At 40.0% G+C, this 14,421-nt stretch overlaps 1 protein-coding gene across 1 annotated transcript in view; it reads right to left on the bottom strand.

Moving 5' to 3' along the window:
• Positions 1-583: 583 nt before the first annotated feature.
• Positions 584-14,421, bottom strand: part of Ir31a (Ionotropic receptor 31a) — a 128,295-nt gene continuing 114,457 nt past the window's right edge. The window contains exon 5 of the mRNA XM_073968685.1: positions 584-863. The gene's annotated coding sequence lies outside the window, so the exon portion shown is untranslated. The remainder of the gene's footprint in view (positions 864-14,421) is intronic.

Here is a 14,421-nt window from a genome sequence, read left to right as displayed (position 1 = left end):
TTTCTTTCTTAATACAAAACATTAAAAGCAAATTTATACATGTTTTTTCTTGTGTGTTTTATTTATTCATTTTTGATTTAACATTTGTAGCCAAATTTCTGAGGCTTTTTGCCAGGATGCTCAGCATTGACGGTTTCTCTGAGCGCTGCTATTTTTCGGCGCAGGCGTACAATTCGGCCTCATCTGTGATGTCTGGGTCTTTGTGTTGGGGGAATTGGTGTCAATTGATCTTCCTTTCTTTTTTGCTGGCGCCTGAAATGTTCTTCGACTGTTAAACGTCCCAGGCCTTGTAGTAAATATTGCTGATTTGAACTATTGATGGACGTCGTGGCCGTGTTTGGCAGGATCGCCATGTGGGGTTGACCCGCAACCTGTTGTTGTTGTTGGGGAAGCATACAAATTCTGGTGTGCAATTTTTGGACCTGCCTATGTGGGTTGCCGGCGCTTACAAACGCCACTTGGCACTAAAGTGGTAGTTGTTGTTTTGCAGGCGCAACTATTTGCCAGTGCAGTTTCCTTCAAGCTCAAATGAAAGAGCTAGTTTTACTTTTATTTAGAAGTGTTAAAGCCGGTTTAGGCTCTGTGCAACTTCTGACTTTATTTTCAAAATCATCGTCCTTATATACTAAACATAACGGTACTTAATCCTAGATTTTGTTTACTTAATCTATCCTTCACCATAAAAAAACAATCCTTAAAACTACAGCTGTTAATCAGATTCTAAAGAGGAAACTATACAGCGCCATTTTTGTTCAAAGACAAGTGAACATTTTGCAACTTTTTTGGTGTTCGGGAACGCATCTTGGGGAAAATGTGTTAAATGTGTAAAATCTTTTTAGTTCTGGAACGAAGCTTCAATAATACTGGAAATGCAAAAGAATAATAATTGAGGTATATATAAATGTATTAACATGGGTAACAATAAAATAACAACTACAAATAAATATATAACAATGAACAAATACACTGCTACAAAAGTTATGTAATTTATGTATGTCGCCTATAAAATAAAACAGCGTTTAAATTCAAATTTTGTATTTTTTTTGCAAACTTTTAGTTGCCTCCATGCTAAATTTTTTTAGATTTGGGCAGCAATACATCAAACTTTTTAGTATGTTTGTTTTTAAAATATTTTTAGAAACGCCAGCCATTATTATTTCATGCTACTGTTTAGATTTAGGCAGCACCATATCATAGCATATTTTGTAATATGCAGATGTATCCTGTGCTTACGGTCACTGTAACATATTTGTTTTATAATAGCATACTATTTGATATTCGAATAAAAAATGTTTCATGTAGAACCTCCAAGCAGCAACAAATAATTGATAGAATAATACACACATCACAAAGTAGAAGTTATCTATTGCGGCGTTCCACCGAATTCCCAACGTCTTCCACGAACTTTTATCTCCGAATTCCAGAAACTTCTCATGCAATAAATGCCCAAGAGAAAGTCCGTTTAAAACTTCTCTAGATTTGGGCGCCCACTTCCTTAGGGGTAGTTTACACTATATGTAAATGTCATATGACATGAAATTTTCCATCATTATATAGTCGCTAATATTTGCAATATTGGGGATTTTCCTTACGGCATTTACTTTGTGCGTCCACACCAGCAAAAATGTAATAAATTTACGTCTCCACATTGCCTGCGTTGGTAGATATGGAATGTTTTTATTTCGTGTCATATGACATTTACATATAGTGTAAACTACCCCTTAATTCAAAGCCGGCAGAACTGATAATCCCTCTTAGCTCCTCCCTGGACCTTAAACACTCCGAGACAGTATGACACCCGCATTAAATACATACGCCAATTCAACACCAACGACACAATATCCCTTTGAAGGCCAGGGGCAACATAAAGCGCATTATTTAAACTTTTCCCATCGGTTGAACGACTCGAAGCATTGAAGACCACTATCAACTTTGTTGTGGTACTCTCTGGCTTAAATACGCCGTGATGTGGAAGATAAAAACAGTCTTGATAGTCAATCAAACTTTTAACTTTCCTCATATGCCCCAGGGATAAATATTCCAAAATCACTCTATCGTAGTCAGACTTACGGTTTGGCGTTCTGACTAACGATGTCTCGTTGTGCAAAAACTGGCTATGTGCAATATATCTGTTCGATCTAGAATTAAACGCAAACGGTAAATTGGACTTAAATGGCAAGTCCACCGAATATCTCCCGTCAGTTCCTCGAACCGTCGTAGCACAAAAGATCTCCTGACATCTTTGATCGTCCAATGAGACAGTAGGTATGCTGAGCACCTCCTCAACCTCCCAAAATCTGGCGAGTTGATCTTGCACTGAGACCCTAGTACAGTGAGACACGCTTAGCACCCTTGGATTCCCACATTTTTCGCAAGGCCAGTCAAAAATCTATCCATAGGGTAGACGTTACCACCCAGCAACATATCCACAGGCTCACTTTGGTAAAACTCCGGATCCGCAAAATTCAAATCCGGAAGTTGCTCTATACAAGTTTCCTCCAAGGGTTGCGTGGGAATAACGTCCGTTATCTCCGGCACCACAAAGGCCTCCAGGTCCAACGACCGAACTAATTGTGACAGATGCTATTCTCGAGCTTTTCGTCAAATGTTGTCCTCCCAGACCCGAAATGTCCGCAGAGGCAGCACAAGTCGGCAACTTCAACATCCTTTGGATCTTCGAAGAAATAAAGGTGTAGTCCGAGCAAGGGTCTATCAAGTCACGTGGCATTCCATTTGCACAGCGTTCACCCAAGCTGTGGCAAGCATCTTCCTGTTCGCAACAGTTATATGAAATGCACGAGCACTCGCGGTAGTTGACGGGCTTTCAGGGGGTATTTCACATTTGAAGATGACGGCCGAGGAAATGCGCAAGATTCGTTCCAATAACCACTTCTCTCTTGTGGGGTCTTTTGCTTATGGATCAGAATATTGTGTTTCGAGGAACATTTCGCACAAGTTTGCGGTTTACAGTCCACCGCTCTATGACCAAGGACCAAGCAATTAATGCATCTATTTTCTACCCCATACTAAGAAATTTTGGGCAGGACTTCAACGTGTGCGTTCCCCTGCACAAACCGCACCTATCGTCAACAACTTTCGTATGATGAACACGAAACTGCTTCGATTTGTCATGCTGACTATATTTTGGACGAGGGCTTTGATTATATTGCGTTCCACTGGAACCGGATATGTCGGCAACGCTCTTCATCACCTGACATCTCTCCGTAAGGAACTTGTTTAACTCCTCCCAACTACGCATTTCGGCCTTATTTGTCAATGATTGCTCCCACAGATACAAGGTGAGCTTCGTCATTTTGGTTGAACACTGGTAAACAAATATCGGGTCCCACGATTTAACATCTACTTTGTATAACTCCAGTACTGAAATGCAGGTAGTGACGTCTCGCTGAAGCTTCTTAACGCCGCTTGAAGATTCTTGACCACAGTGAGGCAGATTAAACAAAGATCTAAGCTGCGAATTTATTAAAATCCTCCTATTTTCATACTGCCGTTTTAGATTCTCCCAATATGGCGGTTTATTTCTCGCGCCACGCCACTCGTCTTCGGAAACAAGTGACAACGTTTCTCCACCGGGCTAAGCTTCTTATTGACTATATATGGCGGCGAACAAATCGCGAAAACTTGGCCATGAAATACTTCCGTATCGCGCAGAGGGACAGATACAGAGCAAGAAGATTTCTGAGCAGAGACGCTCGGTACTACTTTAACTCTCTCCTTCAAATCTCCGAGCATGTTCATGCAACGGATACAGTTGTCGTGAGCCAGCTTTTTATTCGTCTTAATGACCTCCTTGTTCTGCTTGCTATATTCCGGATCTGTAGTGCAACATTCATACGCATCCTTCCACTCGGCTCATAATGATTGAATCTCTGCCTTTTCAGCATTGATTCCAGATTCATTATATCCTGAGCCAGCAGCATCAGTTAAACCTTCTTTGAAGGAAACAACTTCCCTAGTTTTGGACAAGAAATCCTCTAGGTTTGACATACTCCACGATCAAATGCACACACAGCGTAAAATATGTAAACCAGGTATCCCAAATGAGTCAGAAAAACTGCAGTCCAAACAGAACCCAAACAACCTGTCTCTGCTCCCAACAGGCTACCAAGCGAGATACGACTGCCCTCACCACAGAACAACAGTCTCCAAGGCCTTCTAACCCAATTCAAGAGAATATCAGCCAAAAGGGTACACTCCACCGTGAGCAAGATATTCCTCAGGTTGGCATCATGTAACCCAAAGAGTAAGATATGTAACTTAGGTACTCAAGCGAGTCAGAAAAACTGCAGTCCAAACAGAAACCAAACAATCGGTATCTGCTCCCAACAGGCTACTACACGAGATACAGCTGCCCTTACCACAGAGCAACAGTCTCCAAGGTCTTCCAAACCAATTGTAACGTGACCGTTACAAACGTTCCACCTACCTATACGCCCGTTTAATTTTTATTACCGCAAACCCTTATTATCAATAATAATTAATAAAATAAAACCAATACTGCTTTTATTTCATTTTACATACATTCCCCTATCAATTATTTCCCCAATTCGCTGAAAAATATTCATTAACACTACCCATCCTAATACACGATTTACCCTCGGTACCCGGACAAAACTCACAAAACTACACACAAGACACCACACTGGTGCCAACCAACAACAAACATAAAGCAGTTGCCTATTCGTCAACACTACGCACCCTAGCATACGTTTGGCATCAAAGGCACACCACACATCACTCTTGTTGACAACGCATTTTAATTTCGCATCACCATTCATACTGCAACCACCATGTTAACATTGATTCTGGTGCATTTTTTGACAACTCGCGCCACATGTGCTTCGCATTCACTTTGCAAACGCATATATATAAGATGTTCAGAATTTCGCCATTGAATTGGTCGAAAACCAGAGTTAGTACAAGTGAAGTGATGTGTGGCTTGACCGCAGTCGTAGTAACCTGTAAGTAAAGAGTGTACTTGACCTTATCGTAGCCGGCTAACTGCTCTTTGCCAGCTCCCCTGCTGTTTGCCAGCTCCCCTGCTTTTTGCCAGCTCCCACGCTCTTTTCCAGCTCAACCGCTCTTTGCAAGCTCAACCGCTCTTTGCCAGCTCCCCTGCTCTTTACCAGCTCCCCCGCACTTTGCCAGCTCAACCGCTCACTCGCAACCAGCTCACCGCTTCGTCCTGTCAACGCTTTTAGCCAGCTACTCGCTCACCAGTCAACGCTCGTAACCCGCTGCTCGCCCGTCACTAATCCATCGTCAACGCTTGCGGTCAGCTACTCGCTCACCAGTCAACGCTCGTAGCCCGCCCGTGACCAATTCCCCGCTCAACGCTTATATCTAGCTACTCGCTCGTAGCCATCTCGTTGCTCGCATCCAGCTCATAGCTTAGCAGCGCTCAACGCTCGTAGCCAGCTACTCGCTCGACATTCAGCGCTCGTAACCAGCTATTATCTCATTGGGGGACGCTCGTATTAAACCAGAACCAGACTAGTCAACGGCCCAGTGTGACTCCCCAGCGTACCCGTATCCAAAGCAAAGGAACCGAGGGTCCGATCTTCCACCAGATTTGTCCAATTACATATACATATAAATAATCATATAGCTATCTGAATTACATTTAAATATCCAACCAGATCTGAAATTCCACTAACGTACTATTCATTACATTAACACCCAAGAGTTAAATAAAGAATTGAACTTATAAAACTCGTGTTATCACTTATGGTTTGTGGGTCCTTGAGTTGACCCTGGTGACGACTGAGCTTACCTCAGCCTTAGACGAAACCACTCGTTATATATGGCGCCCGAGCAGGGACCGACGAAGACATGAATTGCGGAAAAAATTCAACCACCGCCAGCGAAGATTCGTCGAGGTCCATGAATAGTAGTAGTGGAAAGTTGGAAACAGAGGACTACCTAACACCTGAGTCTCTTAGTTGGATATATCTTCTCCGGAAGGACAAGTAAATAGAAAGGTGCAAAACTGCCGGAATAAGTACCGAAGTACAGTAAACATATCAGAGACAAACGAACTCGAGCATCTGCCGAGAATCTGCTCCTGGAACTAGAGAAGGAAGTAAAGGCATCGACCTCCGAGTTCTATAACGAAACCACGATTGAAGTTCCAGTGCAGAACCAACCTAAGCCAGCCATGCCCACCGACATCGACATTATGAAGCTCGTCCACAGGTGGTCACTAAAGTATACGGGGGAACAGGACCTGACCGACTTCCTGGAGCGTCTCGAGGAATTGGCGGAATGTCACTCCATCAATCCGGACCGTCTCCTCCCGTCTCTGCTCACCATACTGGAAGGCAACGCACTGAAGTGGTACCGGGTCAAACGTGCCGAAATCAAAACGTGGGAAGATTTCCGGGCAGAGGCGGAAAAAATTTTTCTCCCCAAACGGTACCTAAGGCTGATAGAGCAGAACTTTTACAATCGCAAACAACACCACCGAGAGAGAGCCAAAGATTATATCCTGACAATGCTAACGACTTCCCGGCGACACCCTGAACTCCGGAACATGAATCATCTGGATCGGATCAACGATGTCCTCCGACCTGAATACCGCCATTACGTTAGACGTCATGACTTCAAAACACTTGACGAACTGATAGATCTAACAGATGAGTTATTAAAGCGGGACGAAGCCCGCCTGGAGAAACCACATACCTCCCACATGTTGTATGCCACCGACGTTCCGTATTCCAGGAAGAGCCATTGCTGGCGTTGTAATCGCCCGGGTCATACCCGTTGGCAATGTCAGCAAGCCCCATTATTATTCTGCTCCAATTGTGGGCGGGATAACGTCTTTTCCCGGGACTGCAACTGCAAGACTAAGCGTACTAGGGGGACAATCCCAGCGGCATCTGGACCAACCATGCGATATTTTCTTCCTGTAACCGTCGAAGGAGTCAACGTCCATGCCCTCGTCGACACAGGCGCTTCCTTGAGCTATATCGACGAAGCTATGAGGAGGAGGCTTCAGTCTAAAGGAGTTCTTCCCGGAACAACCACAATGAGAATACAGATGGCCGACCAACGGGTCTCATATTGCGAATCCGGCCTGAAGGTGAGGGTGGACTACCAAGGCAAGCCCATGAATTTAACGGTAACCGTCATGCCGACCTTAGCTGTTCCCCTCATATTAGGTTTGGATTTCCTAGCCGCAAGGGACTGTCGCTTAAGTATCGATGGTGAAGCGATACCGCTATCCAACCCTGAGCCCCATAACGATTTTATGTATAACCCCATATCGGATGAGTCTTGCCAAATACCACCAACTGTTACTTTTAAGCCTATTGATACCGAAATGGAGAAAATAAAGCGAAACCCGACTTCACCGCGACAGGTGCCTACAGCTCCCCAATTACAAAGACGATATGTACCTGCACTAGAATCTCAACCGAAGTTGAACGAAAAATCCGATTAACAGATAGATGGAAGTCCCAGCCAGCCTCACCTTCGCCCCAGCAGCAGGCTCATACGACCGGTGTTCAACCGATCCCTCAAAACTCATTGTCACATCCAGGAGAATTTTCATCGGTAGGTGTTAACCCCGGAGTCGGGATGCAGGACCAGCTAATCTGCACACAAGATGCCGACATTCGATCAGTACCCATCCGTAGCACACAAACCGACTTCCGAAACATGTCTCGAAAAAAATTATAAGAAAAAGCATAATACAAAAAGGAACAAAGAAAACAAAGAATAAAAATAAAATGAAGAAAATTAGAAGAAAAAATAAGATGTTAAAAAATGAATGAAAAAAAAAAATAATAATAATAATGACAATATTATATATTTAAAAAAAATATATAAAAATATATATATATGGTAATATGGGGCGCCTTCGCCACGTTTTTGTTCAAAATGTTTCAAATTTTATTTTTGGTAAAAATATTAGCATATGTTGACTATATGTTCTGATATATTAATGGTTATAATATTGTTTTTGAAATATTATTTTTGAGAATTTACAAAATGTCTAAATAGTGGCATAGCCTACCCACCCATGGAGCAGCTTCGCCATCGATATGGGACAACGGGCTCTAAACCTGCAAATACCATACTTCTTCCTTAAATATCAACATTATGCGAAAAAGAAACGAGTTTTCTATTGAATAATCAAAAACAATTTTAAAATTCACAAAAAGAGCCAGAGTCAGTACTTAATTGAAGTAGGTACCTTGAATTTAGGTACAAAAATCATAATATTACTAAAACAAGATGCGTTTAGGATAATAATTGATTTTAATTTCACATTATAATGTGGTATATCTATGGCATAAAGAATTTAAGTTAAACATTACAAATTTCTAACATTAATCCACCTCACCCCTATCATGGCGCAGGCGCCCCTCCCCTTACATATTTCATAATATTACTATATTGACAGTTGTAATTGATTTTTTAATGGGAATTATTTTGATTTATAATCTTCAGTAGTTGTCTTTTAACGGCATAAAATATGTTTTTGATATCACTAAAAGTAAAGCAGGTATCACATAACATACCTACCATAATTATTTTTCCCAACACCCTGAAAACACAAAACCGCGTGCGTCCGCTATCATACCTATGACACAACTGCCAACTTTTGGGAGATGGTAGACCTACATTAAACTCGCAATTTTTCCTTTAACGCATTTTTTCTATCATTTTTAGTTTGCGAGAAAATCGGCGATGGCGCAGCCGCCCCAGTGGCGAAGGCGCCCCATGTTACCATATATATATATATATATATATATATATATATATATATATATATATATAAAAAAAAAATATGTATATATATATATATATATACGAGGGCAGTTCGGAAACTTTTTAGCCTAGCACAAAAAGCGCGGTATAAACAGAAAAAAGTTAAGTGTTTTGGAAACTTCCATCTCTGTTATGAACACATGTTAAATTTTGTTTCGATCTGGCAACTCCTTCATGTAGATACAGGGGTTCAAAAAAGACGCATCCGCAATTTTTTTACAATGGAAAAATTAGAAATGCTGACAATTATATATTTACATAAAAAAGTTTTATCGGGACAATATATTCATAATGATATGGTGAATGTGTTAGGTGAAAGTGCTCCTTCATATGCAACAGTAAAAAATTGGGTTGCTGAATTTAAACGTGGTCGTACAAGCATTGAAGATGAACCACGTAGTGGACGTCCAAAAACAGCAACAACAACAGAAATTGTAGCCAAAGTGCGTGATATGGTATTAAATGATCGACGAATAAAAGTGCGTGAAATTGCTAATATCATGGGCATCTCAAATGATCGAGTCCATTTAATTTTGCATGAAGAACTACAGATGAAAAAGCTTTCTGCAAGATGGGTGCCACATTTGTTAACAGTCGATCAAAAACACATAAGAATGAACATTTCTCAAGCTTGTTTGGATCGTTTTAAGCGAAATAAAATAGATTTTAAGCGTCGTTTCATAACTGTTGATGAGACATGGATCCACCACTATACTCCAGAGATAAAAGAACAATCCAAACAATGGAGTGAAGCTGGAGGGAGTGCCCCAAAGAAGGCAAAAACAATTCAATCGACTGGTAAGGTTATGGCAACGGTTTTTTGGAACTTCAAAGCTATTTTATTGATTGACTATCTGCAAAAGGGTAAAACAATAAATTCAGAGTAGTATTGCAACCTTTTGGATCAATTAAATTTACAAATTCGAGAAAAACGTCCTGGCTTACAACAAAAACAAATAATTGTTCATCAAGACAACGCACCAGCGCACAAGAGTGTTTTAACAATGGCTAAAATCAACGAATTAAAGTACGAGTTGCTTGACCACCCACCTTATTCTCCTGATTTAGCTCCCAGTGACTTTTACTTGTTCCCAAATCTAAAAAAATCCTTGCTGGCAAGCGTTTTACCTCAAATGAAGATGCAAGTACAGTTGTAAACCACTATTTTGAAGACCTTGAGGAAAACTATTTTAATCAAGCGATAGAATTGCTAGAAAAGCGTTGGACTAAGTGTATTGAAGTTTCAGGAGATTATATTGAAAAACAAAAATATTTTTGAAAAACTAACTATTCTCTTTCATTGATAGGCTAAGAAGTTTCCGAACCGCCCTCGTATATATAAGAATCAAAAAAAAGAGATCCAAAAAGGACAGAAAGAAGTTAAAATCAAACGAAAATAATTAAAAAAATTAACCTGAATTAAAAAAAAACAAAAGTTTGGAAAATAGCAAAATAAATGTGAAAGGAAAAATGAAAACAAAACATAAAAAAGAAAAAGGTATGACATCCCTATTCTTTTTTTACCGAAGTGGAGAGGGAGCTGTAACGTGACCGTTACAAACGTTCCACCTACCTATACGCCCGTTGAGTTGGTCGAGAACCAGAGTTAGTACAAGTGAAGTGATGTGTGGCTTGACCGCAGTCGTAGTAACCTGTAAGTAACGAGTGTACTTGACCTTATCGTAGCCGGCTACCTGCTCTTTGCCAGCTCCCCTGCCCTTTGCCAGATCCCCTGCCCTTTGCAAGCTCCCCTGGTCTTTGCCAGCTCCCTCGCTCTTTGCCAGCTCAACCGCTCTTTGCCAGCTCAACCGTTCTTTGCCAGCTCAACCGCTCTCTGCCAGCTCCCCCGCTCTTTGCCAGCTCAACCGTGCTGGTAGCGAGCTACCCGCTCACCGTCCAACGCTCGTGGCCCGCTACTCGCCCGCACCCAGCTCATCGCTTCGCCCCGTCAACGCTTGTAGCCAGCTACCCACCCACCGTTCAACGCTAGTAGACGCTACTCGCCCGCACCCAGCTCACCGCTTCGCCTCGTCAACGCTTGTAGCCAGCTACCCGCTCACCGTTCAACGCTAGTAGCCCGCTACTCGCTCGCATTCAGCTCACCGCTTCGAACCGCCAACGCTTGTAGCCAGCTACCCGCTCACCGCCCAACGCTCGTAACCAGCTATTATCTCATTGGTAGACGCTCGTATTGAACCAGAACCAGACTAGTCAACGGCCCAGTGTGACTCCCCAGCGTACCCGTATCCACAGCAGAGGAACCGAGGGTCCGATCTTCCACCAGATTTGTCCAATTACATATACATATAAATAATCATATATCTATCTGAATTACATTTAAATATCCAACCAGATCTGAAATTCGACTAACGTACTATTCATTACATTAACACCCAAGAGTTAAATAAAGAATTGAACTTATAAAACTCGTGTTATCACTTAAGGTTTGTGAGTCCTTGAGTTGGCCCTGTAGACGACTGAGCTTACCTCAGCCTTAGACAGAACCACTCGTTATATAATTCAAGAGAATATCTGCCCAAAAACGCACTCCGCCTTGGGCAAGATATTCCTCTGGTTGGCCCCAAGTAACCCAAAGAGTAAGATGTGTAAATTAGGCATCCAAGTGAGTTAGAAAAACTGCAGTCTAAACAGAAACCAAACAATCTGTCTCTGCTCCCAACAGGCTACTACACGAGATACAGCTGCCCTTACCACAGAGCAACAGTCTCCAAGGCCTTCCAAAACAATTCAAGAGAATATAAGCCAAAAAGATAGTAGTAGCCAAAAAAAGTAGCCCAATGAGTAAGACATGTAAATTAGGTATCCAAGTGAGTCAGACAAGCAGAAACCAAACAATCTATTTTTCCTCCTAGCAAGTTATTACGTGGCATACGGCATTGATTTATTTTTGCCCAAGAACTCGAATATTCGGACACCGAGTGATTCCAATTTATGATTTCTTCTAGGTATACGTAAAACCGATTTCGGTTAATCGGTTATTAGCCATAAAATCTCTAAAAACCGTAGTCGACTATTGAAGGTGCGAAAACCGTATAATCGATTATTCTTAATCGACTTTCGAAAGTCGGATTCAACTATTATTCGTAGTAGACCATTAGTCGTAGCCATGGTAGAACAAGAAAAGGTAGCAGCAATACCCAGCTGACTGAACTGGGTTGTAGTGTTAGTGTCAAATTCCATTCGACATTTTATGTATTTATTTCTATGTTCGATGTATATTAGGGATATCTATTTTTTAAAGAACAAATGTATTCATCAGAAAAAAACTATTTCCCATAAAGACGGCTTCATATCATTGACATGTAACCTCCTCCAGTTTCGAACGACATGCCGCACAATAAAACATCGCTTATAGAGGCGGTACAATATTTGTTAATATGTGTGGTATTTTGTTAAACTTGAAAAGAATAAAGCCCTAATAAACATGTGCTTTTTTGTTTTCAAAAGCAAATGATTGAAACATCTTCTCTTTTTTCAATGAATTACCAGCGACCCGAAACATTTTTGCAAGTATTCTACTTTCTGTGAGAAATTATGCATTTAGTGGAATGATATGGAAACATTCAAATTGAAAATCTAACGAGTTTTCATTCATGTTTTCCAAAATATTCAATCAAATGTGAAAAAATATTAGTTTTTTAAATTCCAATAATTTATAGACATTTCCTTGTTTTGTTTACATTTACGTTGACACTAAGGTTTACAAACAAAAACAAATTTCTTTGTGGTTGTTGTTCGAGTTGTATTTGTTGTAGTATTAACTTTACCTTGTATTTGTTCTACCATGAGTCGTAGCCTATTATTATTCGTAGTCGACTATTAATTGTGGACGACTATTAGTCGTAGTTGACTATTGGGTGTGCTAAAACCGCGTAATGGACGGTACTTTTTTGTACATATGTACATCACAGATTGCATCACGAAAATAGTCGATTATATTCCTAGTTTCATTTGACGTGTTATCACTCTTTACGAGATTTATACCGCAATTAAAAATATTATGGAAAAATGGGAAGAACTTCAAAAACATACTTCGATACCAAAGCACAAATTTCTAAATATCCTCAAATTTTGTTTAATGGAAAACAATTACTTTCAATATGACGGCAAATTTTTCCAACAGACGTATGGTATGGGGAATGGGAATGGGAAACCCTTTATCACCCACTATCACCAATATTGTGCTTGACAAACTGTTTGACGACGTAGTAGAGGAACTTAGGACGAAGGATATCCACATAAAACATATATCTAAGTATGTCGACGATATTTTCGCCATTGTCAACATGAATGAACTAACCACAATTCTTGAAAAACTTAACATATATCATAATAAAATACAATTTACCGTAGAAATGGAACATAATTGTGCAATACCGTATCTAGATATGAAAATAAGCAGGGAGAATGGAAAAATAGCTACTAACTGGTACTCAAATGCAACGTCTTCGGGGAAAATGGTAAACTTTCTATAGACTCAACCACAAAAAAATGAAAATAAATACTGCCACTAACTTCGCAAGGGCCGTTTTTGAATTAAGCGACATACGTTCCACAAGGAAAATAATCGAAAAGTCCAAGAAATATTAAAGAAGAATGGTTATGCAAAAAGAATTATTAAAAACATAATATTCAAAATCACGAAACCGAACACATTAAAACCAGACAGAGAAAAACAAATTTATTTCAGTGTACGGTTCATACCTAGACTCACAGAAAATAAAACGTTAAGGAACTTGATAAAAAGCAACAACACTGCCATTGCATATAAATCCAATGATACACTAAAAACTATATTTGCAAGAAAAACAAAAAAGAAGGACAAACTAAACGAAAACAATGTTGTGTATGAAATAACTTGCACTGGGAATGAAAACGAAAAATGCAACAAAGTTTATGTGGGAATAACAAAGAGACGATTAGGTGTCAGGCTAAACGAACACGAAAATGACATAAGAAAAGGAAAAAACAACACATCATCGAGAGTGGCCACACAGCTGATCTAACAAATGTCAGTATATTAGACAAGGAGAGAAATGAAAACAAAATATATAGATTAGAAAGTTTACGAATACAAGAAAGAATAGATAAGTCAATTAACACAAAGGAAGACAAAGATAACACCAAATTACATTATTCCGTTGCAGCAACTTAAAGTGAAACGCCCTGTGATACTAGATTAATTTTTTTTACAATTATTTATTATTTTATTATTTATTTATACAAAAATGAGTGCTCGTGAAGTCCAGTTTTTTATAAATATAAGTAAAAAATAATGAATTAATTGTAAGTTAAAAAGCTTAATCATATAAAATATGTAAGAGAAAAAATTAAATTCATATGTAACTTTGTCAACAGGAAATTCCAATAAAGATTACCACTGAAGAAGTCGGAAAACAACAACTAACCTTCTCCACTTTTCCACAGTTGTCAATCGGGGATTTGTTCAAGGAAAGCAAACCGATACCGTTTACACGGATTTCAGCAAAGCTTTCGATAAAGTAAATGATAAGCTGTTACTACTAAAACTTGAGAGCATAGGTTTTATTAACAGAACTGTAAACTGGATTTCCTCGTATCTACAACGGAGAATACAGCATGTAA

The sequence above is a fragment of the Musca autumnalis genome, unplaced genomic scaffold (assembly GCF_047663935.1).
Source record: "Musca autumnalis isolate F117 unplaced genomic scaffold, ASM4766393v1 scaffold_2, whole genome shotgun sequence".
NCBI classification, from domain to species: Eukaryota; Metazoa; Arthropoda; class Insecta; order Diptera; family Muscidae; genus Musca; species Musca autumnalis.
This window is presented reverse-complemented; position numbering and strand designations above follow the sequence as displayed.